This window comes from Balaenoptera physalus, assembly GCF_965194825.1.
Source record: "Balaenoptera physalus genome assembly, chromosome: 20".
Taxonomy (NCBI): domain Eukaryota; kingdom Metazoa; phylum Chordata; class Mammalia; order Artiodactyla; family Balaenopteridae; genus Balaenoptera; species Balaenoptera physalus.
In genome coordinates this window covers 8,834,687-8,861,797 of record NC_138901.1, presented here as the reverse complement: position 1 = coordinate 8,861,797, position 27,111 = coordinate 8,834,687, and the positions used below count along the sequence as shown (strand labels likewise).

At 58.0% G+C, this 27,111-nt stretch overlaps 1 protein-coding gene across 8 annotated transcripts in view; it reads right to left on the bottom strand.

Annotated features, from left to right (window-relative positions):
• The window catches only part of SEPTIN9 (septin 9), a 196,577-nt gene that overhangs the window by 48,794 nt on the left and 120,672 nt on the right, over window positions 1-27,111 (bottom strand). Inside the window, exon 1 of one of the 8 annotated variants that reach the window (XM_082442698.1) lies at window positions 18,368-18,499. The exons of the other annotated variants lie outside the window; for them this stretch is intronic. The gene's annotated coding sequence lies outside the window, so the exon portion shown is untranslated. Of the gene's footprint in view, window positions 1-18,367; window positions 18,500-27,111 lie in introns of those variants that run through there. 8 annotated transcript variants of the gene reach the window in all.

Below are 27,111 nucleotides of genomic sequence, written 5' to 3'. Positions count from 1 at the left end.
CCAGATCTTTCCTCTCCTTTTTCTCCTCCCAGAACTGGCAGCTCAGGAAATTCAAGGCTGTGAAACAGCGGGCACATGACCTCCGGCTGTTTACTCAGACAGGGGACACTGACCCTTCCCAGCTGGCTTCACAAACCTGGGCATCCCCTTGTGCCAGACCCTCCCTGCCCAGGGGCCAGCAGTCCCATTTATGAGAGCTCCAGGGCCTGCAGTCCAAGCCACCCAAGTTCCCATTTTATCCAGGAAACCCAGGCTTTGAGGTCAGAAGGATGGGTGTTCAAATCTGACTCCACCACCTATCAGCTGAGTGACTTTGGGTAAATTTCTTTATCTCTTGGGAGTGATTTTCACATCTGTCGAAAAGGGGAAGGGGTTCTTCCCTCACCAGAATTCAAGGAAGATGAAAAGGAAGGAGATGGCACTGAGCCATCTAAGCCCGGTACAGATGGTACAGACTGGCGCTGAGCCTGGCACCCAAGCAGACGTTCCACAAAGATGCTTCCCTGCCTCTTCTTGGTACCTCCACGGGCGTGGGAGCAGGGAAGACAGCCTGCGGGAACGCAGTGTCTGCCAGCTCTCCGGCGGAAGCGCAGAGAAGAATCAGCAGAGACTACTGATGGACATGAAGAGTTTGGATTACCGATGAGTTTCATGTAACTGTGTTTTCAAAAGCTTAATGGTGGATCCAAAAGCTCTTCTGGGAAATTTCTCTTTTAAAAGTACATTAAAAAAAAAAAAAAAAAAAAAAGGAACAAATCCTGCAAACGTAAGATTCAGTGAAAGAAGCCAAAAATAAAAGTATACTGTATGGTAACATTTAGATAAAGTTCAAAACCAGGCAAAACCTCCACTGGTGATGGAACATTTCTGTCTCCTGATTGTGGCGGTGATTGCATGAACCTATGTACGTGATAGAATTTCAAAGAACCATACACCCCAAAAAGGGGGGCGCCTGTAAAACCGGTGAAAACTGAGTAAAGTGTGTAGCTGAGTTAACATTCTTGTACCACCGTCTGCTTCCTGGTTTTGATATGTACTGTGATATGTCATTAGGAGAGAAGCTGAAAAGGGTACACAGGAACTCTCTCCTATTACTTTTGCAGTTTCTGGTGAGCCTAAGATTATTTCAAAATAAAAAAATATTTTTTTAAGTATATTCAAGGGAGCTCCCGTCTAGTTGCTAAAGGGGATACTGCCTGATTCACGAATCGCGCAATAAAACCACTTCGATCTTTCACACACCCACAAAAGTATATTCAAAATGTGAAATGCCACACATATTTTATCATGATGTACCAGTTAGAAATGGGAACTGGATGATTTCACAACCTAACTGTTCATTCCTTCATCCCATGCACATGTGTAGTGCGTGCAGGCATCTCGTCAGGTATGGGGATGGGGCTGAGCCTCACAGACAGAGGCCCTGCCCACTCAGATCCTGGCCTCAGGGAGAAGACACAAAGCGAAGGAATCTGGCAACAATTAGCAAGGGCCAGCGGCGCCTGCGAACACTGCACTAAGGCTGTTCTTAGAGAATCTGAAGAGAGGCCCCACCCCTGCGGGAAAGCAGACCTTCCAGGCTGAGGGACCTGCAGGCAAAGGTCTGGCAGCAAAGCCTCAGGGGAGCCTCAGGGAAGTCTTTCAGGAAGCCAGGGGAGGTGTGAGCTGCGGAGGGGCAAGTGATGAGGCTGGAAAACTATCACTACGTGTCATCTGGGCTGTTTTTCCAGACCCCAGGATAGGATGATCACAGCGGTCAGGGGGCAGAGATTTGCTCACCTGGGCCCTACGCAGCTCGGAAAATGACTATTTCATGGCCAGAGACAAGAGCCTAACTCTTGTAAGGTGCTGGCCACGGGTGCTGATGGGGAAAGGCAGGGCTTGCAATCGGGCGGCACCTGCAGAGGAAGCCTCCACCCCAGGCAGGACACCTGGCACTTTCCCATCTCTTATCTCAGGCCACGGCCTCCAAGCCTGGGCATCCTCTGGTCCCCGGGGCTCCCAGGGCTGCCAAGGCAGGGGCACCTGCAAGATGCTGCAGCAGCTGTTCCTCCAGCTCCCCGCACCACCCCCCAAGGCCAATCCGCTTTTCTCCCTGGCAGTCCACACCCGCAAACCTTCCACCACCACCAGGCACGCCCTGGCCATGCAGGCTCACTTCTCTGGGCCTCAGTTTCCTCACTTGCAAATCAAGCAGATGAACCCTGGAGTCTCTTGCAGCTAAAGAGTTCTAAGTCTAGGGGGGAAAAAAGTCACAAAAAGGAGGCAGGTGCACAAGCCCACACCCTTGCCTTCATCTGTATAAAAGGGAAACAGTTTCACAACTGGCTTCTTTCCTGCCCTGCCTGAGGGAGCATCCTGTGGACTCCAGGGCTGGAAGCGTCTAGGGGAACCCAGAATCTTCCAGGGCTCAGGATACAGAGGGAATTCCTCCTGAATTCTTCCAGAAGAGGATCACCACTTCCTAACTGTATCTGCTTCATGCTGCTGCTGCAACAAATCACCACAGCGTGGTGACTCAGAACAACACAGGTTCCTCATCTTACAGCTCTGGGAGTCAGAAGTCCAACACAGGTTCACCGAGTTAAAACCAAAGGCTGGTTCCCTCTGGAGGCTCCAGGGAAGAATCCGTTTCCCTGCCTGTTCCAGCTCCTAAAGGCCGCTGCATTCCTTAGCTCCTGGCCCTCCCAGCATCTTCACAGCCGGCGTGGCCAGTGGAATCTCTCCCACACCCCATCACTGATGCTGACTCGCTTCCCTCCTCCCTCCACTTCTAAGGACCCTTGTGATTACACTGGGTCTGTGTGGATTAGCCAGGATAATCTTTCTAGATTATCCTGGATAATCTCCCTATTTTAAGGCCAGCTGATCAGCAGCCCTGATTCCCCTTTGCCTTGTGACCAGACATTGTCACACGTTCTGGGGATTAGGACACGGGCATCTTTAGGAATCATCATTCTGCCGACCCCACTAACCCAGGTCCTTAAAGGAGATGAAGGGGAGGATGGCAGGCCCAGCAGGCTGCCTGCTTGTGTTCAAATCCTGGCCCCACCACTTAGTAGCTGAGGGACCCAGTTACGCACATCTGTAAAATGGGATAATGTACCTAAGAGGGGCCGGGGGCTGCTGAAGGTCCTCCCCAGAAATTCCATCCTCAGCTCGTGACCAATGATTCTTCCAGGACAATGTTGGGGTTCAGCTGGGCTCTCCCAGCGTGGTGTTTGGCCGCCCCAGAAGGGTGACAGGCCACGGCCACAGCGATGGCGGCAGCCTGCTTGTCCGCGGTCTCCTCCCTCACCAGAACCACTGGAAGCTAGTGCAGTCTGCCTCCCTCGCTGGCTCCCTGGATGCCAAGCTCCTCCCACCTCACCGTGGGACCCTCTCGAGCACAGAGAGCCCCCTTCCACCACCGGAGAGAACTGGTCACAGTAAGGCAGCCTCGTGTCCAGCGAGATGAATTTGGGATCCCCGAGCCCAGGTCACTCCCGCTTTGTGGCAGAGAGGTCCCGGGGGTGTGGGGTGCGGGACGTGGGCGAGGGGTCAGTGCTCTGCTCCTGGGAACCAGGCCACTGGTTCCTGACAGCCCAAACCACAGGCCTCACTTCTCTCCCAGGGGTCTTACTTTCCAACCACTGCTGCATCAGGCATCCACGCTGGACAGGCCGAGGGGCCCCACGTCACAGCATCACAGTAGCTGCCACACAGGGAGGCACAGAGAGAGAGAGAGAGAGAGAGAGAGAGAGAGAGAGAGAGAGAGAGAGGGGTGCTGGGCTGTGTGGCCTTGGGGAATTCACTCTGCCTCTCTGGGCCTCTCATTTCCTCCTCCATAAACTGTGGGATCGGGGCCAGGGGATCCCATGAATCGTACCTGGACGCATTGCCTCCTGCACCCACAGAGGACAGAGACCAGCTCACCAGCCCCTCCAGCTTTGGTCTGGAAGACAAAGCTTCCAGAACCCAGTGGCAACCCCCACCCCCCCACGTAGTGGCCCCCTGGCCTTTCCCCTGGCATCCTCCCAACACCAGGACAGTCAGCCCTCCCTGCAGGGGCATCAGCTGCCTTCAGTTGCTCCCAGGACCTGGCCTGGCTGCCGGGAAGTGGCTTTTGCCCACACCCGCCCCAGCCTCCATGGAGAAAGGCCAGTTCTGCCAAACAGGAGGCCGTAGGTGGCAGGGGCCAAAGGGGCCAAGCCATTTCTTCCGCAGGGGCAGGAGGGAAGTGGAGGAAAGCAGGCACGTGATTCCAGCCTGCGGTTCTCAGGGGAAGGGCGAGCCGCAGCAAAGGGAAGCAGGGGCCCCGGAGCTCAATTGTGGGGGAAGGGAAGGGACTCTGGCCTCACCCCCCCAACCCCCTGGCTCCCACCCAGGGCCTCCGACTCCTGCAGGACCCTGCCCCCATCCTATCTCAGGGGAGAAAGTGAGGCTCTCTGCGTTGCCAAATTCCAGTAATGAATCCCACATTCATTCCGTCCTCTTTGCTTATTGGAAACCCTCCCTCCGCCTTCTGGGTTCGCTCTGAACAGCTGGCCTGCAGAAGTCGGTGGAATTGAATATGCAGGGTGGCTGGAGGTGCCTGAGCAGAAGAGCTAGCTCTCCTCGCGTCCCCCGCCCACCCCTTCCTCTGAAGAGGAGGCCTCCCAGTTCCTGCCCTTTTCCTGGGAAAGCTGGAGAGGGATCCACTGTTAACTCTTTCACTTCCTGCGGGCATCCTCCCCATAGAGGCCGGCAGGGCAGGAAGGCAGCGGGGCCCGGTGGACTCCACGGCCACCGAGCTGAGGAGCCAAGCGTGGACAGCAGAGGCCGCCGCCCTTCCCCGACGCCCCAGGCATGAAAGCGCACACGGTCAAGGCTAAGAGGACACACGCTCTGTTGGGAAAGGATTTTTCTGCTCTTGCCCTGCACGAGGTAGACAGGGCGCGGATTTTGCAGGTGGAAGAAAGGAAGCCCCAAGAGGTTGGCGCCTCACCGATTACACAAAGGCAGGGCTCAGACACCCATGGAGCTGCTTGCAAACGTGTGCTGCTCTCAGACACGCACACAACAAATGCAAGAGGTGAAGAGCTGTGAGACGCAAAGGCACCCGCAGAACTGTAACAGTTCGTTAGCGCGAAGGCGTCCGTCTCCCCCCAGCGGGCCCACATCGATCTGGTATTAATGTCTTTCTGGAACGACGTGTGGGAGACTGGGCTGTGCAGACCAGCCGCTGCTGGCACCTCTGGCCCCACCCCAAGGATGGGCGGGCCATTCTGCCTCCAAAGAGGCACCGGCTCAAGAAAGGCTGCAGCACCAGGGCCTGGGAGACGTGACTCCACCTCTGCCACTAACCCGCTGTGTGACCCTGGCCATGTCACCAGCCCTCTCTGAGCCTCAGAGACAAGAGGGAGTGAAACCAGAGGTCTGAGGAGGTTTAGGGGCTCTGGAGTCAGGCTTGCTTAATTCCAACCCTCCTCTGCCACACCCACCAGCTGTGTGGCCTTGGGCGTGTTGTTTAACCTGTCTGTGCCCTGGGTTCCTCATCTGTGAAATGGGAATAATGACAGAATGGACTTCACAGGGCCGATAAGAGGATTAAGTGAGGTACTGTACTTACTCCCGGTAAAGAGCCCTGCGACCCTGCAGGTTCCACAGGCAGCCCTGGTTACTGACCGCTGCTGTCCTGGTCATCAGGGATCCTGTCCGGCCTTGGCAACCCGAAGCCCTGGAGAACGGAGGCGGAGCACCGCTGGTCCTCTGCTGCCCTCCTGTCCTCTAGGCCCTCTGCTGACGGCAGCCACAGCTGGAGCCCAGCCGTGGTCCCCAGTGACCCACCACCTTCCTTAATTAGCCGTCACAGAGGTCCCAAGCCCGCCAAGTCCAGATCAAACCATCCCTCCTCGTCCTCATCAAACCCACGCCTTACACTCCCTCCTCCCAACGAGTCTTTACTTCATGTGTGTGTGTGATGGGAGGTTGCGGGGGGAGACACAGGGATGCCTTGGACTTGAGGACGTGAGGCTGCCAGAGTAAGCCAGGGCGGCACGGAGCTGCCCGCGGCCGAGCAGGGTCTCCCCGCAGGCCGATGGGGCCCTGCCACCCCTGCCCGCCACACCGCTCCCTCTATGTTGAATGTTCCCTGTCCCCTTCTGCCCCTCCCTCCAGCGATGCTCCCAGCAGCCCTGCCGGGAGGACAGGATGAATATGGCCCAGGCAGGGGAAGTGCAGGGGAGCCCCGGGCACACGGCTAACGGGCTGGAGCCCAGAGCCCGAGCTGGTCCTGCCACCACGCTGCGTGGCCCTGTTCTAGGGAAGCTCCTATAGGAAGCAGGCCAAAGAGGAACAGCCCGGATCAAGGGGGAAGGGGCCTGCCTCTCCCAGCGAGCAAAGGCAGCTCGGCCTGCAAACACCAAGCCAAAGGCCCTTAAACAAGTGGGAAAAGTGAGAAACACACACGCAGATGGGCTGCAGCTTAGTATTTCTCCTGCCCCACACACGCATGCGCGTGCACACGCACAGTCTGGTTTTTAAACCCAGAAGATGAGGGCTGTGCTCTGGGGAAGCCCCACCCCGCTGGTCGGGGAGGCAGCACACAAGCTTGGCTCTGGCCGTCCACGGAGCAGGGGGCGGAAGGCCCTAATTGGTACCATACGCTCGTGCAGGGAGCAGGAAGGGGGCAGGGAAGGAAGCCGACAGGCACACGAAGGGCCCAGGGAGGGCAGGCTGGGGGCCGGGAAAGAGCGGGGTGCCCTCCCACCCACCCCGCGGGGAAGGGGGTGCAGAAGGGCAGCCGCCCCCTTCGTCTGCCGATCTGTCCCAGCGTTTCCTTAGCTACAGCCTGTCGCTGGGACAGCTGGAGTCCGCTCAGAGGTCAGGCTCCAGCCCGAGCCAACCCTCTCACCCCAGAACGCCAGCCGGTCGGTGCCATGAGCCGCAGCTGCTGCTTCCGGCGTGGCTGGCCGGCCCCCGTTTCAGCCTGGGGTGGCAGATGGGGCCTGGCTCACCCGCTTGTGGTAGCTGTACAGGCCTGGTCAGGAAGGCCCGGTCCTGATGGCACCGTCTCTACTCGGACCCCAGCCAGTCAAAGGGCCTTGTCCCGCCTTGCTCCCTCTGCCGAGGGACAGTGGCCACAGAGCACACGCGGTCCCTCCCTCCTCCGGCCCCGCCCTGCCTGGCCGACCCTAATTTGGTTCAGGGGTTCACTCTCCTCCCTGAGCTGCCCGGAAACACCGTGTGCTTCGGGGCAGGAGCCATCAGGTTGGGGCTCAGCCTATGGCCGGGGTCTAAGGGAGGGCGCCCGGGGGCTTGGGGGGAAGGTTTCCCAGCTTGCGGACGAGGCCCACAGGAAGGGGGCTCGACTTCCTCTGAATGCAGCCGTGTTGGCAAATGTTGCAGCGTCTGTGACCGTGGGGACCAGCCGGGAAAAAAGCCACACCTGAGGATGGCCGAACGCAGGGTCCTCCATAGCATTCTTGGGCTGCCCAGGCTCCGGACTTCTCATTTTGTGCAGCAGCAAATTCTCCTTGGAGCTCAGGCCATTCTGAGTTAGGGTTTTTCTATTACTCGAAGCGAAAGTCTCCTGTTGTAGCAGCTGAGAGCACAGCAGGCCAGAGCAGCGAGGGAGGAAAGGCCCTGGCCATCAGAGCAGGAGACGACCAGACTCCTGCAAAGGGCCGTCCAGACACACCGTCACCTGCCCCCACTGCCCCCTGCTCAAGCGGAGGAGGACAGAAGTTTCTGGGAGGAGGGACTCCAGGGGAGCCAGCCTCCCTCTCGAGAAAAGTGACTGTGCTCTGGGCCATGGCTCCCAAGTCAGTAACTGTTCCTGCAGCCGCTGAGTGCCCCCCTTGATGGCTTCCAGAAACAGCATTCCATCCACAGTTGTCAGTGTCCGGAGATCCAAGAATATTCTCAGAACAGAAACTACGACCAAAGCTAACACTGAGTGAGTGCTCACTAAGTGCAGGTCCTGTTCCCAGAGCCCCACACGCAGCCCCCTTAGGTCCTCAGGGCAGCCCCATTCGAGCCTCCCTATGGCTCTCCTCCTTTAACAGATTCGGAAACGGGCACAGAGGAGCTAAGCAACTTGCCCCAGGTCACACAGCGAGAAGGGATAGAGCTGGCTCCCTCCAGAGCTGGCCCCCTTCCCTGCTAGCTTTCCAGTGTCCCCCCTGAGGAGGGGGCAGTGGGGCAGCCTGGTGGGCCAGTCTCCAAGATCACCACATTCCCATCCAGAAACCCCGGGGTCAGGGAGTAGGGCATCATCCTCAGCTCCAGGCCTGGCACAGAGGAGGGCTCAGCAGGTGAATGAATGAATGAACAGATGAATGAGAGCCTGACCATGGAGGAGAGCAACAGGGATGCAGACAGAACACAGTGAAAGTACCATTTACCACAATGGCGGTGGTGATGCCAGGCCCGCCCTAAGCCCTTTGCGTGTATGAGCAAGCTTGTTTCTCACACCGTCTCTTGAGCGGGCGTCTCTATTAGCCCATTTTACAGAGGGAAACAAAGTATGTTGGCCAAGGTCATGCTGCCCAGGAAAGGTCATGGCCCAGACACTGGCCACACTCTCACTCACACCGCCTCACAGATAACCCCCTGGAATAAAAAGTGACAGCATCCAAGCATCCCCTCCCTGCCCACCACCCTGGGCTGGGGTCCACCCTCTGCCAAAACTCCCCGGCCTGTTTCCAAGTCCCATCAGCCACGAGATGGTTCTTCAACTGCCCATACCCTCCTAGGGCAATTTATCCCCATCCCTTTATGAGGCAAGGCTTGGGCCAAGAGAGAGGAAAACCTCCCAGTGAGGGGCGGTCTTGTCAGTGGCAGGGAGAAGTGTCAGATCCCACTTCTGTTCTTTAAAAAAAAAAAATCATTTGTATTAAGTATATGTGTAGGGAAAAGACTGGAAGAAAACCCCAAAACGTGAACAGTGCTTATTTCTGCAGAATGCAATTAAAACTGATCGTCTTATTTATGGCTTTCGAAGTAAATTATTTTTGTCGTAAGGAGGCATAATTTTTTAAATCGCAATAAAATTGTTTTTCAACCAGGAAGATGGATGCTTCTTAGCTTCTCAGAAGTCCAAACACCTGCCCACTGTATCACCTAGACAAGTGGATGGAACGTTCCAAGGATCTGTCAGCCAGGCACTTCCCCGGGTGGCTCTGAGGGGCCAGGACCCTCCTCCATGTGCAGAGCTGCGTCCTGGCTCTGCCGGCCCTGCCATGAGGTTACTTCCGCTGGGTTGCAGGGAGGATATGGGTTCAACCGGAGTTTGTGTCAACACAGCTCTGCTTTGTCCACAGCCTGGTGGGGCCCCCCCCACTCCACCCGGCATGACAACCCCGGGAAAAATGTTAGCAGGGAGGGAAGACACTGTGGGTGTGATGCGAGAGACTTTCCAGGGACAGATCTGTAAAAACTCCACTGTGCCCAGCCCTCTAGGAGGACTTGAGGCCTCCACTGCCCCCTACTGACCAGCCGAGGCTCAGAGAGGAAGCTGGAGGTGCAGTGCCCTGTGAGACCACAGCTGGGGACAGTGGCACCACCGGGGCAGGGAGTGGAGCTGGGGGCCCTGGGAGGGCAGCTTCTTACCTGGACCAGCTCTTGTCTCCAAAAAAGTCACTGTTCCTCCTTCTCTCGCCACAAAATGAGGCTGCCTGGGATTGAACACCGACTTCCCAGGTAAGAAGGCCCGGCTCTGCCTGGGCAGTGCACCCCACGGCCAAGCCCTCGAGAGCAGGCTCCCAGGGTCTGCTGTTGCCGCGGAAAAGGATGTGGGGCGTCGACAGAGCCCAGAAGCGCCCACGCTCAAGCCAGTTCCCGGGCTGTGCCGGGAAAGGATTTGACAACTGTAAGTGGTCGGAGGATGGGACAGGGGTGGTCACAGCTCTGCAGCAGGAGAGGAAGCAGGCAAGGAGAGCTCTCGTCCACTGTCCTAGTGACCCTCACGGCTCCAGGCTGGCCTGGACCACCCTGATGGGCCAGGCTCCTGCAAGGCACGTACAAGCTACGAGCCTCAGTGGGGAGGAAGGCAGGCCGCAGCCAGCACACTCAGACCCTCCATTCGCCCTGTGCGGGGACAGTCAGGCACAGAGACAGCCCTGGGTGGGCCCCGTGATGTCGCAGCCTCACTCCTCTTGAACAACGGGGGAACGAACGGTACTCGTGTCACGGGACGAAGCCCAGCTCACAGGTGAGTGGCCCTGGCTCCACGAGCAGCCAGCACACCAAGACCGCCCACAACCCTGGAGGCGAACCCCGAAACGGCAGCACAGAGTGGGTACCAGAAGCCTGCCCCAAATCTGTCCGCCGTGTGGCCACTGCACGCCCCTCCCCTCTCTGGACCTGCGTCCCATCAGCTCTCAGGATCTCTGCGTGGCTTCCGCCCTCACTGTTTAGAATGCCAACCAAACCCTGCCGACGCCTCCCTCGCCGGCTCCATCCCTCGCCAGCCCCAGTCTCCAGCCTTTTATTTCCCCAAACCCTTCCTCCTCCAGGAAGGAGGCTGTCCCCAAACATATCCCCTAAGAGGCCACCCTTTTCTGATCACAGAAAACTGAAACGCAGCTTCCAGCCTTCCTGGCCCCTCCGAGAGGACAGACATCACCTGGGTGCCCGAAGCCCAGAGCAGCCCATCCACATCAACGTGCCATGGCCTTTTCTGAGGTCCCCTCGGATTCTCTGCCACCACCCCGACGATGCAATCATCCCGCAGCTCCTCCACCAACGGAGCCACGGCAGCCCAGGCGTCCGGCAACTTCCACACACAGCTCGCGCCGGTGCCAGCCCAGCGCCCCGCCAGGCGGCTGCAGGAACCAGTGGGCAGCCCAGGCAGGGCCCGTGAGTGCTGGCGGCAGCGGCAGAGACAGCGAGCCTTCCACATGTGCCCACTGGCCCGGCCAGGCCGCGGGTGGACGTAGCTAACAGCCACCAACCCACACGCTCAGCCTCGGGAAGCAGGCACATGGGGCGAGAGGCCTGCCGGGACGCGCCCATGAAACGTGGCCGATGCTGTCAACAGTAGCAGCACTTAGCATCTATCATACACTGACTGTATGCCCAGAGCTGCGCCACGGCCATCTCTTACATTATCCCATTAAATCCCCACATGTGTCCCCCATCTACAAACGATGAGATGAATTCGGAGTAGTTAAACAACCAGCCTGGAAGAGTCAGTGGCAGAACCAGAATTTGAACTCAGGCCCGGCTCCAGCCTCCCTCCTTCTGACTTCCTTGAGCCCACCAGCCTCCGGCCAAAGTAAGCGCTTATTAAATATTCGTGAACTGCTGAACCCCGGCCGGCTGGGAAGCACTCCCTCCCTCCACTGACATCCCACCCCCGCCCCCATGCTTCTAGCATTCTCCCTTCCAGCACTACTGTCTGCAGCCCAGGCTCTTGCTGTGTGACCGGGGTCAGTGCACTAACCTCTCAGGGCTGCATCTTGAAAATGAGGACACAGCAACATCAGACTGCTTCAAAAGGTCATTAAGGGCGCACAGCTTTCCTTGAACCCCGCATATGCTGCCCCCACCCTCCTTGCGGGGTAGAGACGCCTTGCGGGGTAGAGACGGTTAGTTCCCCTTTCCCTAGATAAGGAAGCTAAAAGGTTCTGGAAGGCACCCCAGGTCACCTGGTTTGCAAGGGGGTGCACGGAGCTCAGAGCCCACACTCCTGTTTGTCAGTGGACCAGCCTACTGCAGTCACTGTATCAGTTGGGCCCGCTGGGCCATCCTGCTGGTGCTCAGAGGTGGGGCCAGTTCTCATACCTCACACTTCCTCACTAGTATCCCCCTGGGGCCCTGCAAAGGCCCTGAGGTCAGAGGTCCCACTTGAATCCTGGTGCCTGCTGTGTGACTATGGGCCAGCAACTCAGCCTCTCTGTGCCTCCTGAGATGCTATGAGGGCTACAGGAGATGCATGGAGAGCAATGAGCCCAGTGGCTGGCACCCTGGAAAGGCTGGACACATGGCAGGTGTGGGGTAGGGACGACAGAGACTAGGATAAATGGATCAAACCAAAAAGGCAGACGAGCCTGGGGTGGGATGCTGATTAAACCAAGCCGAGCTGATCGGGACTCTGAAATGTCAAGCAGAGCTCCAAACAGCAACCGAGGTAGGGCCTGGGGTGACAAGGCCCTGGGTGCTGTCCAGGGCCCCCTCTCCCCACCCCTCGCCCGCCTGGTCTCCTCATATTCTGCAAATGGGATCACTCAGGGTCGCCCGTGGTCTCTCCCTCACCCAAGGCAGACGTTGCCGAACCAGAGCAGAAGGTTCTCCTCCTGGCCTCAGAATCCTTCTCAACACAGTGTTTCAGGCAGCCAGGACCCAGGGACCGGAGCCAGCCCTGCACTTCAAACGCATTCACCCAGCTTCACCAAGAGCTAGAGCCGGGCCGGCCGGGGGAGGTGAGGCGGTGTATCCCCCATAAGGAGTAGGACGCCCGGCCCCAGACACTTCTTCCTCTGGGGGCTTCCGGAACTCACCCTGCCCTCTCGGTTCCCATGGTTCTACCCTCACTCAGCCTCCCAGAACCTCAGGCTGGGCAGGCTTCGGGGCCCGCTCCCGTCCCTTCCCTTCTGTTCCATTGTCCACCCGCGCTGGATTAGTCCCCCAGAAACACCCCCCTCATCCTTCCTGAGGCACCTTAGTTGGTTGGTGGTTTTAGGGCCGCCCCTCATCTGATAGGGCTCCAGTGGCCTGAGCAGACAGGCCCACTCCACACTGAGTTGCACCCACGGGTGTCGTTCCCACCTCCAGCCTTTGCTCAGCCGGGAGCTCAGCCTCCCTGGGGACTCCGACTCGCAGGTACTTCTCTCTCTGCCTCTTACTTGTGCCAGCCGTCGCTGCTCAAGGCTGCCTGCTGAGTTATGACGATGCCCCTTTGCCCTCTGTCCTAATTTGGCACCAAACCTCCCACTTTCCAAGGCCCCCCAGACGCCACTTCTTCCAGGAAGTCTTCCCTGATTGTTCCAGCTGGACAGAGCCCGCCCTTCGGTGCTCCTCTAGCACTCAGTAGGTGCCCAACAGGCATGAACTGGGCACCGCCGACATGCCAGGCCCTGGGGACATTGCCAGCTTCCCCAGACCTCCTGGAGCTCACACTCCATGTGAACAAATCAGTGGTAAGAGTCTTGGGATCCCACATAAGCAGGCAGACAAGTGTATAAGCAGGGACCCAAATGAGGCAGCCAGGAAAAGATGTGGGGAATGATGTCCCAGGAAGGAACAGGCTTGCTGGGGACAAACGTCTTGTGTCCCCAGGAGCAGCCAGGCCAGGGGGCTGCAAACCCATGAGCAGGGAGTAGGTGTCCCAAGTATAGGAGGCACCCACGGGGATGGGAATGATCTGAACCGATTCTCCATCCAGGAAATCACTGGGACTGTCAGGCTCACCATGTCCAGCCCACGCACACCTCCAGGGGGCATCCTTCACACACATTACAGGCGTGGACGCTCCTGGGGAAGGCGTAGGGGCCTTGGGGGCCACTGTGGGGAGCAGACCGCAGGGGGCAGTTCGGGGCGGACCATCTCCCAGGCCCAGGGCTGGAGCAGGCAGACAAGGGGGTGCAGATCTGGGTCTGTTTTGGAGATGGCTGTGCCTGGTGGATGATTCCCAAACTTCTGAGGCCCAGGCAACCTGGTGGGCGGATAGGGTGCTGTATCCCAAGCAGGCGGCCTGGGGTGTGGACTCAGGAGGAAATGGCTGAGCTGGGCTGTGCTGGGCTGAGAAGGCTGGGAGGCGCCCAGTGCAGCTCAGGGAGGGGTGGGCCTGAGGAGGCGACTCTGGAGCCGCCCCCTTCCCCTGCCCCCCACCCCCAGAACCCTTGCTCATCCCCATTCACTGTTCTGTGCCACGCCCACCTGGGTGAACAGAGACCCTAACTTCTCAGAGGGACCGCCTCCCCTCACGTCACACCTCCTCCTAGATGAGGACACACAGGCAGGAGGCCTGGGTCTGTCCAGACCACAGGACCAGGGGCGGGCAGAGCTGGGCTACCGCTACACTTTCCGGCTCCAAGCTACACAGAGGGCTGTGCTCCATGCATAGACCCTGAGCATGGTGCCAATGTCTGCTGGATGGGTTGGGGGGTGGGGGAAGGACGGGGTAGGGGGGGTGGACCTGTGTGTAACTGGAGGATCGTGCGCAGGGCTGGGGAGGTTGCTTGACCGCATATGGAAGTGCAGTGTGCAAAGTGGACGCTCTGCCCCGAGTGAGCTCTCCCTCCATTCCCGGGAAGTGTGACCACCGCCCCCCCAATCCTGCCCCCCTGCTGTTCCTGGCGCCCTGCCCTCCCCCAGAGCAGGCTGACCTGCACCATGTGACCCGGGCCTGGGAAGATGGACCCGGCTGTGGGAGGTCGTGTTGCCTGGGGACTGAGCGTGCAGGAGGACCCAGCTGCACAGGAAGCCGGGCCAGAGGCCTCCAGAAGCCTCAGGGTTTCGCAGGCTGGACTCCCAGGGTCTGCTGTGGTGGGGCCCTCTTCTGCCTGCAGCCGGGAGCCCTTGACCCACACCTGCAGGCTCCAGAGATCCAGGAGGGGGGATGTGGCTGTGTCCCCAGGGTGGCTGCCCGCCCGGGGTGCGACTCTGGCTGCAGCCCCCGCCTCTCCTGGCCCCATTTTAGCCATGGGGGGGGCCGCCTGTGCACAGAAGGAGCCTCAGCCGAGCTGGCTGCCCCAGGGGCACAGAGACCACGCACCTAGTTACAAACCAAAAAACCAGCCGCGGCTCTGGAGTCAAACGGCCCTGTGTTCAGAGTCAAAGCTGGATCAGCCACTTCCAGCTGTGTGGCCAGGGGCAAGTTACTCAGCCTCTCTGTGCCCCGGTACCTTCTTTACACACCGTAACAGTAACTGTTTCTAAGGTTGTTGCGCAGAAACATCCCAGGAAGCACATAAAGCTGCTTCCATGCTTCCAGCCCAGCACTGGAGCGTGTAAGTACGCAGTAAGCGGTCACTGTGATTAATGAAAAATTAATAAAGGCTAGGAAGGGAATGACAGCCTCCCCGCGGTGTCCCTAAAATGGAAACAAATCTGTGCAGCTCTCAAAGCAGCAGAACTCAAGCCAAGGGCAGGCTCCCAGGTCTCGCTTCCAGCTCGTCAGGCAATTCCCCGGCAGAACATTCCCTCCTGGTTGCAGGCAGGGCCCAGGGCAGGACGCCACCTTCAGATAATCTCAGAGCTGGCACCGGCTTCGCAAGCACATGGTTGGACTTTCCAGATCTTTCCTCTCCTCTCTCTGACCTTCCCCTACTCACTTACCCCCAACACGCTTTCTTACTCACTCTCTCCTTTCATTCCTGTTCAAAAACAAAGAATCGAGGCCAAATGTGACAGCTGGCTCCCTGGAAAAGTTTCTCTGCAGCGTGACCGGGTGGCAGTTACACTGCGGGGGTGTGGTGGTGGGAGAGCTCCTCACTGCAGAGCCAAGGACTGGGGCCGGCGGGGGGTGGGGTGGGGAACAGTGGGGGTCACGAGGCCCCCCCCCATTAGGGCCTGGCCTGGGGCCACATCTCTAAAGCCTCCTGGGCAGACTGCACACACATGGTCACAAGCGCTGCGTCAAGTCGGCCATTTTCGGGGCTGGGGTAGCGCTTAGGGTTAGGGCTAGGTCCCTGAGCAATCAGTACACAGAACTTTCAGGGCGACGGAAGCTTCTCATCTTCTACCCACGGCGTAGCCAGGAGGCAGATGTGACCTCAGTGCCCACAGGTCTTCCCGGTGCCCACCCTGGAGCCGAGCCCTGACCAGGGTCCCAGAGGGAGGAGGGAAAAGCCTTAGAAGGCGTGGGGGAGGGGTTAGGGCCATGTTAGTAACTTTCTCTGCAGAGCTGTCCCCACGCCTCCCCCACAGACCCTGGTCCCCAAAAGGCTGGGTTTGGGCCCAGGAAGCTGCATTCGGATTCAGAGGTGCCCGCCGTGCTTTGGAAATACAGGACTGGAGGGTAGAGCTCGGACCCAACGGGTAATAAGAGTGCCCTCTGCTGTGGGGTCTCACCCCGTGGGTATCACCTTCCCCATGTCCACGTGGCCAGCAGCCTCGTTCCCTGGGACCAACCCCAAGCAATCCTGGGGAAGGAAGGGCTGCAGGGGTAGGCGAGGGTGGGGGGAGATAGTTTGCCAGGGTGCCCTGGCCCCTCCAGGCCCTTACTCTCACTCAGCTGCTCCCACCTCGGGCCCCCAGGCAGAACTCTGGGGACCTGCTCCCGAGGCCCAGGCCAGAAATGAAGGGAACTGGGGACAGAAGCTCCCCTCCTCATCCCCTGGGCCGTGCTGATGGGCTGACCTCCCAGAAAGCCGGGCGGTGGCCGCTACTGTCCTGGCCGCCCTGCCCGGCCCCGACGGAGCGTTGACGAGAGTGAAGATGCTGTGTTTCCAACTGCTTCTCCACCTGCCTCTCCTTCTCTCTGATGCCCTGAGGGCACACCACCGCCCCGCCCGCCCCCCCCCCCCAAACCCCGCCGCCATGGTGTCCAGCAAGCATGGGCAGGGCCTGGGCTGTCCAAAGTAATGGCAATCAAGAGCTGAGCCAATCCCTGGGAGTAAGACCTGTGCCCTAGTGAGGTTAGTTAGAGGAAGCCCCCAGGGAGAGACGCCCGCACTCACGGGATCCCTCCTCCGCCCATCTCAGCGCCTTGCTCAGCCCAATCAGGGGAACCACTCCAAGCCCCAGAAAGATCAACAGCCCGGGCGAGCCTGCAGAAGCCACGCTGTACGTAAGGACAGCCTCTCTGGGACCCGCAGGGACCTGCTCCAGGGCGAGGGAGGGACGACGGTCTCCCCCTCTTCCAGTGCCGACCAGGAGACTACAACCAGGGGTCTTAATTCAGCCCCTCCCAACCAAGAAGGCACACCGCCCCTCTGCTCCGCCCCCAGCCCAGCCAGCACATCTCTGGCCGGTTCTTCAGCAACACTCAAGCTGGTCTTGTGAGGAGGAACGGGATGGGGAGGAGAAAGAGGAGAGAGGATGAGACAGGCTGGGCTGGGCCGCGCTGGGCTGGGGTGGTGGCAGCAGCCACAGCAGGCTCCCTGCAGCTGTGATCGGGCGAGAAACGGGACTTCCAATCTGTTCCCACTCACCCCGGACAAACAGCATCTTACTCCAAAGTCCAGGGCAGCTGAAGGGCTGGAGGAAGAAGGGGAGTACCAGAGTCCCTCCTTTCTAACTGGAGTTTTCTTTTCTTTCATTTCATCATCTCATGGCACCTTTTGAAAGAGAGAGGCCAGAGGAGGGTGCCAGCCTAGGCTGCTCCACACCCCAGCCCAAGCTTCGGGGCAGGGATCCAGCTTCCTGCCTTAGCCCTGGTCCCCAGCCCTGAGTGGCCAGCGCCGGCAGAGAGCTCCATCCCCCAGGGTTCAAATTCAGACTATTAACAACTGGGGGGACCTTAGGCAAGTGGCTGAAGCTCCCTGTGCCTTGATTTCCTAATCTGGAAAATGGGGTAATGAGAGCGCCTGGAAGCTAGCCTTATCCTGCTGGAGTTGTTAGGCTGGTGGTTATTATCAACCACTCGGCCTCCTTCTCCAGCTGAGATAAGGATTTCCCTCATTGTTGCCACAGGGATCTGGACCTGGATGGACCTGGAAAGTCTTCCAAAGTTCCATCCGGAAAGTGCTTGTGCCAGCTGGCCCGCGCAGGGGCCAGGGAAGGGGAAAGCCAGGGGAGGAGCGAAGCATGCAGAAGGAAGGAACAGCCAACGGCGAGGGCCCCCCGCCAAGGCCGCACCAACCACGCAACAGGAAGGCGGCTCAGAACACTCCCCTAGCCCCCCCAGGCCTCATCTGGATACTGAGGCGGAACGGTCCCGGACCTTCTGGGTCCAAACAGAGCCACCCACCACTGGAGCCAGAAGTCTCACTGGCTTGAAGGCCCAGGTGGGGCTGCCCAGGCATCACGGGGGCAGGCACCAAGGCCGGGGGACCCACGCCACCCACGGAGGGCACAGCGCAACTACCTGCCCCGAACAAGCACGTATAATAAGCAAGGGCTTGGGGCGGGGGGGTGTGGGGAGGCAAACTTGCTGCTAAATTAAATATCAAGAAATTCAGCTTCCAACTCACTGACCTAGGCTCTCTCGCCTGAACAGAAAGCCTATTGACAGAGCCACTAAATAAACCACACCCCCTCCCGAAAAGCTGGGATTGGGATTCAAGGTCCGCCCCCGTTCCTGCACCAGCTGGTCTATACAGCTGCCCTACAGCCTCTGCCCAGCCGCCTGTCACCCACCTGAGAGACACAGGAGTGGCCAGGCCCCCCGGCTGCCACAGGAAGAAGTGGGGCTGCGCCTCCCCGCTCGGCCTCTTCCATCCCAGCCTCCCCAGCCCCGCCCCCCACCGGAAAACCACAGCCCCCCCGCCACGTCCTGGGGCTCCCAGGCCGAACTCACCTGGTGGGGGCTGGGGACAGAGGTGCCTGAAACCCAGGCAGGCGGTGGAGGCCGACACTGCAGGGCCTTGTTTCAGGAGGTGCCCCAACCCTCTGTAACCTGAGCCCTGGACGCCTCACCAGGCCAGCTCTTCCCATCAGGCACCAGATAGGCATTAGTCAGCAGGTAAACAGGCAGGGAGCCACAGACCTCAGGAAGGCCTGCCTCAGACCCGCACTAAGGAGGGATGGCATCATCCCAGGGGTGAAAATAGAGCCCCCCCTCCTGGGCTGGGCCACTGGACTGTGCAAGGAAGTGGACCCGACTGCCAGGGGAACGGGCAGGGGTCACATCATGACTCAGGCATGCCCTGGGGTCACCAGTGACAATGGTGACCATGGGTGTTACCTACCCCCCAGCTGGGCTCCCCATCCCCGTGCCGAGGAGGGAGTGGACACAGCAAGTTCTGCCAGAGCAGGAGGCGGCGTCTGCAAGGGTGACCCGCCCCGGGGAGGGACAGAGCCCCTCTGTTCCCACAGCAGCCTCCTCGCACCCCTCGGGGGTCCCCCAAGATCTCCTGTTTCTGCCCTGTCAGTGGTAAGGCAAGGCGTGAAGTCTGGGTGACGACAGATGAGAGGAAGTGGGCCTGGAGACAGCGACTTAGGAGAACGGGCTGTCAGGCTGGCCTTCGCGGCCCAGGGACCGGGCGACTGGGGGGCTCAGAAGAAGGGAGGGGCGGGCCGCTCCCTGGGACATGCCAGCCAGCCCTCCCCACCTCCAAGCTGTGGCCGCCACCGTTAAAGTTCCAGCTCCTCCCGGGCCACAAGGGCCTCATCTCAGACCAGACACGCCCCCCGCAGCCGGTCCCACGGCCCTGCACGGGAAACAGGATGCACGGGTCTCAGACGATGGTCAGGGCTGTGCTCCCGCCAGGGCCCGGCCGAGCTGAGGCCGCCTGGAACCGAATATGCTGTTCGGCCAGCTCAGGGAGCCCCCAGAAGGAGGGCGCTTTGGGCAGAGCATCTGGAGACCTCACTGGGATAGACAGGAAAGGAGGCCCTGCTGCATCCTCGGGGCCTTGGAGGCCAGCCGGGCAGTAGAAGCCGGGTCAGCAGGTCCGAGTGGGCAGGGCTGCCTTCCCACCGTCAGCAGAAGGCCCAGCCCAGGCCCGAGCTCTGGGCCCCCTTTATCACTCCTCTTGCTCCCACTGGATCTCTGGGTGCGCAAGGGACCCTCCTCTCCCCGTCACACTCCATTTAGGGGGGCGATGCCTCGACACAGATGCCAGACGTCCAACAGCAAAATCACAGGCTGGAAGGGTGGTTGTACTGCTGCCCCCATCCCCACCCCACCGAGCTTTCTAGAGGAGGAACGCTGCCACCAGCGCCTTCCTGCCCTCAGGCACTCCCCACCCTGCCCCACCCTCCCCACTGCCATCCCTGGCAGGTGCTGCACTCTGCAAGTTCAAAGTCCTCAGCCCCTCAAACCTCAACCCTCTTGGGGCCCAGACCAGGGGGTGCCAATTTTAAAGGGACCGCCAGAAAACTCAGGAATCAAGATACATAATATTTCAATGCAATAGTTTTTGAAAATCAAACTTTTGCAAAAAATCCTTAATGAGCACAATCCAACAGGGCGGGATTCGGGCGAGGAGAGCGCAGCAGGGTTGTGCACGTGCCTGGCCCATCGTTCTTGAAAATGTGGATATTTGTTCATGAAGGATTTTGTGGGGCACAGTTTTTACTTTTAAAAGCATTGCATAAAAATACTATTTCTCTTGATTCCTGAGTATTCTGGCGCTCCCCCCCCCGCCCCCCGCTAAATTTTGTGCCCCAGAGGAGTGCCCCACTTGCCCTAATCTCGGGCGTGTTCTTCTTGTTTTCACCCACCAACCTCCAGGGGTCCACACCCAAGCTCGACCTTGAACCCAGGACCACCCTGGTTAGAGTCACAACCTCCTGGTGCCAGCGATAATTCCTGAGCCGCCTCGCCTGCTTCACTTTCCTCTTTGGCCCTCACCACGGCTAATGGGCTTTATGTTTTACTGTTTGCTTTGTTTACCCTCTGCCTCTTCCCATCAGCACATAAGCCCCAGGAGGACAGGATTTTTCTCTGTATGTTCAGCACCGATGAATTCCTCAGCGCTGCGAACAGTGCCTGGTACATGTCAACGCTCAACCCTTCCTGAATAAACAAACACTCCCGGCACAATAATCTCTAGGAAATCTGATCAGGCCCTAGTGAAACACCTCTGGTAGATCGGCCCCATAACACAGCATCCAGCTCACCTCTGGCTCGGCCCGCCTTCAGCCCACCTCCTAGGCCAGCATGTCCCAAACTGTGGGTCCTGACGCTTTAATGGGTCCTGAAGGCTAGTCAGTGGGTCATAACCAGCATTATTTTTTTTACATTTAAAAAGAATACATTCGTACTAGGCAAAAGGTAGAAACAACCCAAATGTCCCTCAGCTGATGAACGGATAAACATGATGCGCTCAGTGCATAAATGGAATATTACTCAGCTAGAAGAAGGGATGCAGCCCTGACCCAGGCTACAACACGCAGGAACCTTGCAACACGATGCAAAGGGAAGGAAGCCAGTCACAAAAGACCACACACTGTATGATCCCATTTCTAAGAAAGGTTCACAACAGGCAAATCTACGGTCATTGTTTAGGGCTGGGAGAAACGGGGGTGGGGGACAGGAGGTGACAGCTAATGGGGACAGAGATTCTTTTTTTTTTTTTTTTTTTTTTAAAAGGGTAGAGTTTTTTTGTTTGTTTGTTTGTTTGTTTGTTTTAACTTTTTTGGGGTTTATTTATTTTATTTATTTATTTATGGCTGTGTTGGGTCTTCGTTTCTGTGCGAGGGCTTTCTCTAGTTGGGCGAGCGGGGGCCACTCTTCATCGCGGTGCGCGGGCCTCTCACTATCGCGGCCTCTCTCGTTGCGGAGCACAGGCTCCAGACGCGCAGGCTCAGTAATTGTGGCTCACGGGCCTAGTTGCTCCACGGCATGTGGGATCTTCCCAGACCAGGGCTCGAACCCGTGTCCCCTGCATTGGCAGGCAGATTCTCAACCACTGCGCCACCAGGGAAGCCCGAGATTCTTTTTGAGGTGATGAAAACGGTCTAAAATTGGATGTGGCGACAGTTTCACAACCCTGTAAATAACTAAAAACCATTGGATTGTACACTTTAAATGGAAGAACTGAATGGTATTATGTGAATTGTATCTCAATAGAGCTGTTTTTAGAAAATAAGAAAAGCTCCCCCATCCAAAGAAGTACACACAGCAAGTATGAAGGTGTAGCAGGCACACAATAAAGGTAAGAAGTACTCCGTGGAAACAGTTTCATTTGTATACACACCACACACACACATCTACACATACGTGTGTCCTGGTTTGTGGTGTAAAACGTTCTTCTTACTGGAAGCTGCAGTCCAAAATAAGTTTGAAAGCCACTCTCCGGGCAACATCAAACTCAGGATTCCAGAAAGCCAATGGCCCTTCACCTGCCTGGACCACTCTGCCCCCTTCAAGACCAAGGGCCCTACCCCCCGCCCCCCACCTCCAAGAGGTCTCTGCTGGCAGTGTTTGGGGGGCTCCCTCCTCGAGGTGCCAAGGCCCTCTGGACTCGTCCCTCTCAGAATACTTGTCACACTGCACTGCACGCATGTCTCGGAGGGAGCGTCCCCAGGACATGGGCTGTGTCCTGGCCACCGACGCGTATTCTCCTCTGAGGACAGTGCCAGGCCCAGGGCAGCAGCCCAGGTGCACAGACTGATGGTGGCAATCATGGGGGGCTGGCCCCTCACCACCCCCTCTACACACCACTACCTCTGAATGATCTGAGGGATTTTAAATAGCTTACAGGATGATTTTCTAGGAAAGAAACGTATAAAATAGGAGGAAACAAACCCCAAACTCAAACAAACCTATGGAAAAAACTTTTTAAAGGATGAGGCGCCCACAAAAGTATCCGGCTCAGATGGTTTCACTAGTGAATTCTTCAAACGTTTTAACACAGAGATGATCGTGTAGCCGCTTAAAATGTTCCAGAACACAGAGGGGGGTAAAGAGACGCATCCAAATTATTTTTGCTAAGCCAGCACGACACTGACACCAAAATTGATAAAAATAGCAGGCGCACACATGCCCGACACGCTGTAGACCAAGCTCACGCGTGTATATCCATGCAAGAATTGTGCGTCTCTACCTCGCTGTTTAAACCCAAATAAATTCCAATGGATTAATGATTTCAGTACATAAAAATGAAACCATAAAAGTACCAGAAGAAAACCTGAGTGAATTTTTTTTCTATGATTTTGGAATGCAGCAGGCCTCTAAGCAGGACATAAACCTCCACAAGAGAAAAGAAAAAGAATAAACTTGACAACCTAAGGGTTAAACATCTCTGTTTAGAAGAACACACTAGACACACAAAATGAAAAGTTAACAACTGGGAAAAGGCACTTGTAACAGCTACAACAAAGGTGCACCAAGGACTCTTAAACAAACAAAAAAATCAACAAGAAAATGATTAACGACCCAACTGGGAAAAAAAGGAACCTAGGAAAGGAATGAGCAGGGAACCTAGGGCCTTTGGCCTGTAAACAGAGGAAAAGATCCCCACCCACCCACCCCAACTTAATAAGAGATGCACAAAATAAAACACCCATCAGATAGCTTTCTACCTCTCCGCCCAGGGCAAGGCACACAGCACCTCTCTCTGTCACGACCAGAAACTGATGTAGCTGCTTTAGAAGCCAATTTGGCAACATGGACCAAAATCTTAAATGCACACATCCTTTGGTGCAGAAATTCCACTCCTAAAGGTTTATCCAACATGTGCACATATATAAGCGTGAGGATGTTCCTGGAAGCCTCATTTATCACAGAGGAAGCCAGGCAAGAATGGCAGGACCGGGCTTCCCTGGTGGCGCAGTGGTTGAGAATCTGCCTGCCAATGCAGGGGACACGGGTTCGAGCCCTGGTCCGGGAAGATCCCACATGCCGCGGAGCAACTAGGCCCGTGAGCCACAACTACTGAGCCTGCGCGTCTGGAGCCTGTGCTCCGCAACAAGAGAGGCCGCGACGGTGAGAGGCCCGCGCACCGCGATGAAGAGTGGCCCCCGCTCGCCCAACTAGAGAAAGCCCTCGCACAGAAACTAAGACCCAACACAGCCATAAATAAATAAAATTAAAAAAAAAAAAACAAAGTATATACCTAAAAAAGATGTTTGCTTTAAAAAAAAAAAAAGAATGGCAGGACCATGTCAGGGCCGAGGACGCAGCTGTTAGGAGGAATGTGCCCAATCTACATCCACAGTGTCATTAAATGGGGAAAACACACACACGCAAAATCCAGAAGGACACACAGCGCGCCCCACCATCCACATGGGCTATCCCGGGGAAAGGGTGGGAGATCAGGAGAGACAGATTTCCTTTTCACATTTCACGTGACCTTGACTTTTTCTCTTCTACCAATGGTCACGCACTGCTTTTGAGAATTAGAAGAGAAAAAGGCAACAGGGCAGACGGGGCCGAGGGAGCCAGGGATACAGACCAGAGCATGGGCTACAAGCTCGGGGAGGGAGAGGTGCCGTGCAATGGCCAAGCTGCGCCCGTTCGTTAAATAAGGCTGCATTTGGTTTTCATTTATGAGCTTGTTTAACAAAACCTCCCGGGTGCTGGGCCTGCACTGGCGGTCCTCACACGTTAGCACTTTCGTTCTAACAACGCTGTGCAGGAGGAACGAGGCCCATTGCGATGATGAGAAAAAGGACTCAGAGAGCATAGGTCATCAGGCCAGGGCAGTCTGAGGGCCATTTCCCCCACGAACAAGTGGGCAAGGCCTCCCGAGTGGCTTCCTGCTGGAACATTCTGTGCTTCTAAGTTGTACCCTCTGTGTGTTATATTTTAGGAGGGAGATGGAAGAGGTGACCTTCAAGGCCACTTCCACTTCCCAATTCCTTGCTGGGACCAGCGCTGGTCTCTCTGATCTGCATTGGACAGACCAGGGATTTCCAAACCAAGTTCCCTAGAGCCCTGGGGTTCCACAGCGGTGTGCCCAGTGACAGCATGGGAAGGGGGACGGGAGGCCTCCCTGCTCAGAGAACTGGACGCTCAGTTCTGGACACGAGCTGCCTTTGCTCATTAACTACAACCGGTAACTCCGGGAGCCCCTGGGATTCCAGGGGGGCGTCTGTAACACCCACAGAAAGGCCCAGGTCAGGGAAAGCCAAAGTGGATAAAACGTGGAAAGGAAGTCATGCCTGAACCCAAGAAGGGTCCCCTCCTCACCACCCACAGCTCTCAGACATGCGGCCCCAGGTCCACATTTAGCCACGTCAGGCCAGTGGGAACCACGTGGCCTCATCCTTCAGGCTGCCTGCTGGAACCCAGGGTCTGGGCAGGGCCGCCCACACTTCGGGGCGCCAGGCGGGGGTCCGAGCCACTCCTCCGGTGTTGAATGTGCCCTCTGTCCACAGAGTGTGGCTGTCCGCGCAGGCGTGTCCCCCGGACAGCAGCCCCATTGTGCCGACCCTGGCTCCCAGCAGCTGTCCTGGGCAGAGAGGCTGCGGCTGCAGACACAGCCCCTCTCCTGGCAGCTGCTCGGCTTCCCAGGTCAGGCACCCAGGAGGCCTCACCCAGCACCACGTGTCTGGGGCCCAGGCTCCATCCCTGGTCAGGGCTGCAGCCCCCAAGCTGCAGGGAGGCAGCGCCAGCCTCCCTGCCCGGCCCGCTCCCGCAGCTGTGCCCAGCTCTATGTAAGGCATTCCGCAGCTGCTCGGCTGCATTCCCTGGATGGGCCCGCATTCCTCCCTCCTCACCACTGGGCTGGGCTTGGCAGACAGCTGGAGGGCCAGCGGGGGAGGTGGGTGCTTTCTCCCGGGCCCTCCCTGCCCCCTACTCTGCCCCACCTTGAAGGAGACACACCTGGGCCTGGCCACCCCTCCGCCACATCCTCCTGTCCCCCCATGCATGGGGACTTCCTTCCTTCAGACCGAGGTGTGCACAGGCCTCAGGGTCAACTCAGAGGAGAGCGTCTGTTCTTAAAAGGCAGAAAGAGAGAGGGACCCAATCCCCAAAGGTGAGAGGGTCCCTGGATGCCCTCTGGGGCCACGACAGGAACGGGGAGGAGCCCAGAGCAGAGGGGTCTGTCGGGCAAGACAGCCAGGCGGGAACATTCCTGCAGGAATATGTTATTTGTTACCTGAAAAAGGTACAGCCTTTTTCCCACCAGAATAGAAACACACAGCCCCACACAGAAGAAAACTCTCCAGGCTAAGGGCCCAAGGCACAGAGAGATTCAAGTTCACTGCTCTGCTTTGCCAGACACAAACGAGACCCTCAACATTTATGAAGCTCCTGCCCTATGCCAGGTGCTGGGATGAAGGGCAGACAAGGTGCAGACCCCGGGAGTGGGGAGTTAACAGTCCAGGGACAGGCCCAGAGTGGACCCTGGTTAGTGAGGCGTCCTGCGAACACGGGGGGTGTCTAGGGAGCCTTTGCAGAGCTGGCCCTTCCTCCCTAAGCAGATGGCAGTCCCCTTCTCCCCGCCTTCACGTTCTCTGATCCCCACACACACTTCTGGGGCACGTCACGGTCCCCCCACTTCACTGGCTGACGCCTTCCCACCCTTCAGACTCAGCTCAGATCTCACGTTCCCCAAAGCCTTCTCTGCCCAGCCCCCTCCGTCCCCACGTCCCTGTGCTTGTGGCCTCCCACGATTCCCCGTGGAAGTGAGATCTTCCCCGTTCTGCCCCAGCCCCTAACACAGGCCTGGTGCAGCAGGCACCCAGGTACACCCGGAAGGCGGCAGGCTCACCTTGTTTGCCAAAAAGCCACGCTCACCACCAGAGGCGTAGGGGGCCTGACGTCCACCTTCCTCAAGGCTCTACCCACGACCAAGGATATTTCTAGATGTTTTTAGTCGTAGGAAACCGGAGGAAGACACTCGCTGCGTCTGCCCCACCCCCAATGTCACGCCCACATCACCAGGGACTCCTGGCACCACCGTGGACTGGATACCTGTCTTGGTTATTGGGGGCCGGGTAGGTGCAGCTGTACCTGGAGAGCTCAGACCCCCTACCACTACTGTTGCCTCGGGCTTGCTGGCCCGAGGCAACAGTAGTGGTAGGGGGTCCGTTTGACAGATCAAGAAACTGAGGCTGGGGAGTGGGGGGCAGGTGGGGGGGGACGCGAAGTGATGGCTCAGAACCCAAGAACTCAGCTGGGCGCCAGTCCGGGGACACCCCACTCACCACGCTGCCTCCCCCATGGCCTCCAATGAGCATCCAGAGACGGCAAAGAACCAGACCCACGAGTGAGCGGCCAGCGCCCGCCTTATAAGGCAGCCTCGGGGAAACTTGGCCGGTGGAACCTGGGGGGTGGCTCCCGGGGGAGGGAGAGCGGGGAGCCTGCCACACAGACACGGCTCTGGGCCCTGCAGCCCAGCCCCACCCAGAGCCACCCAGGTGGGGGCGGGGGACCTGGGAGGGGAAGCAAGGCTGTTCCCACCCGGAGCCTGAGAGAGGAGCAGGGATGGAGGGTGCCAGGCCCAGGGACAGGGGCCAGCAGCCTCGGAAACCAAGAACCCAGCATGCCAGAGGGAGCGGATAAGACCTGTGGGTTCCTGGTTGACCAAAAATGTATCTGCTTGATCCTTGGAGAGTCCCATGGGGTCCCTGCAGCCCCTGCATCTGCCTACAAGAGCCACCACAAAGCCATCCCCATGTCACTCCTCCAACATTGTTTTATTG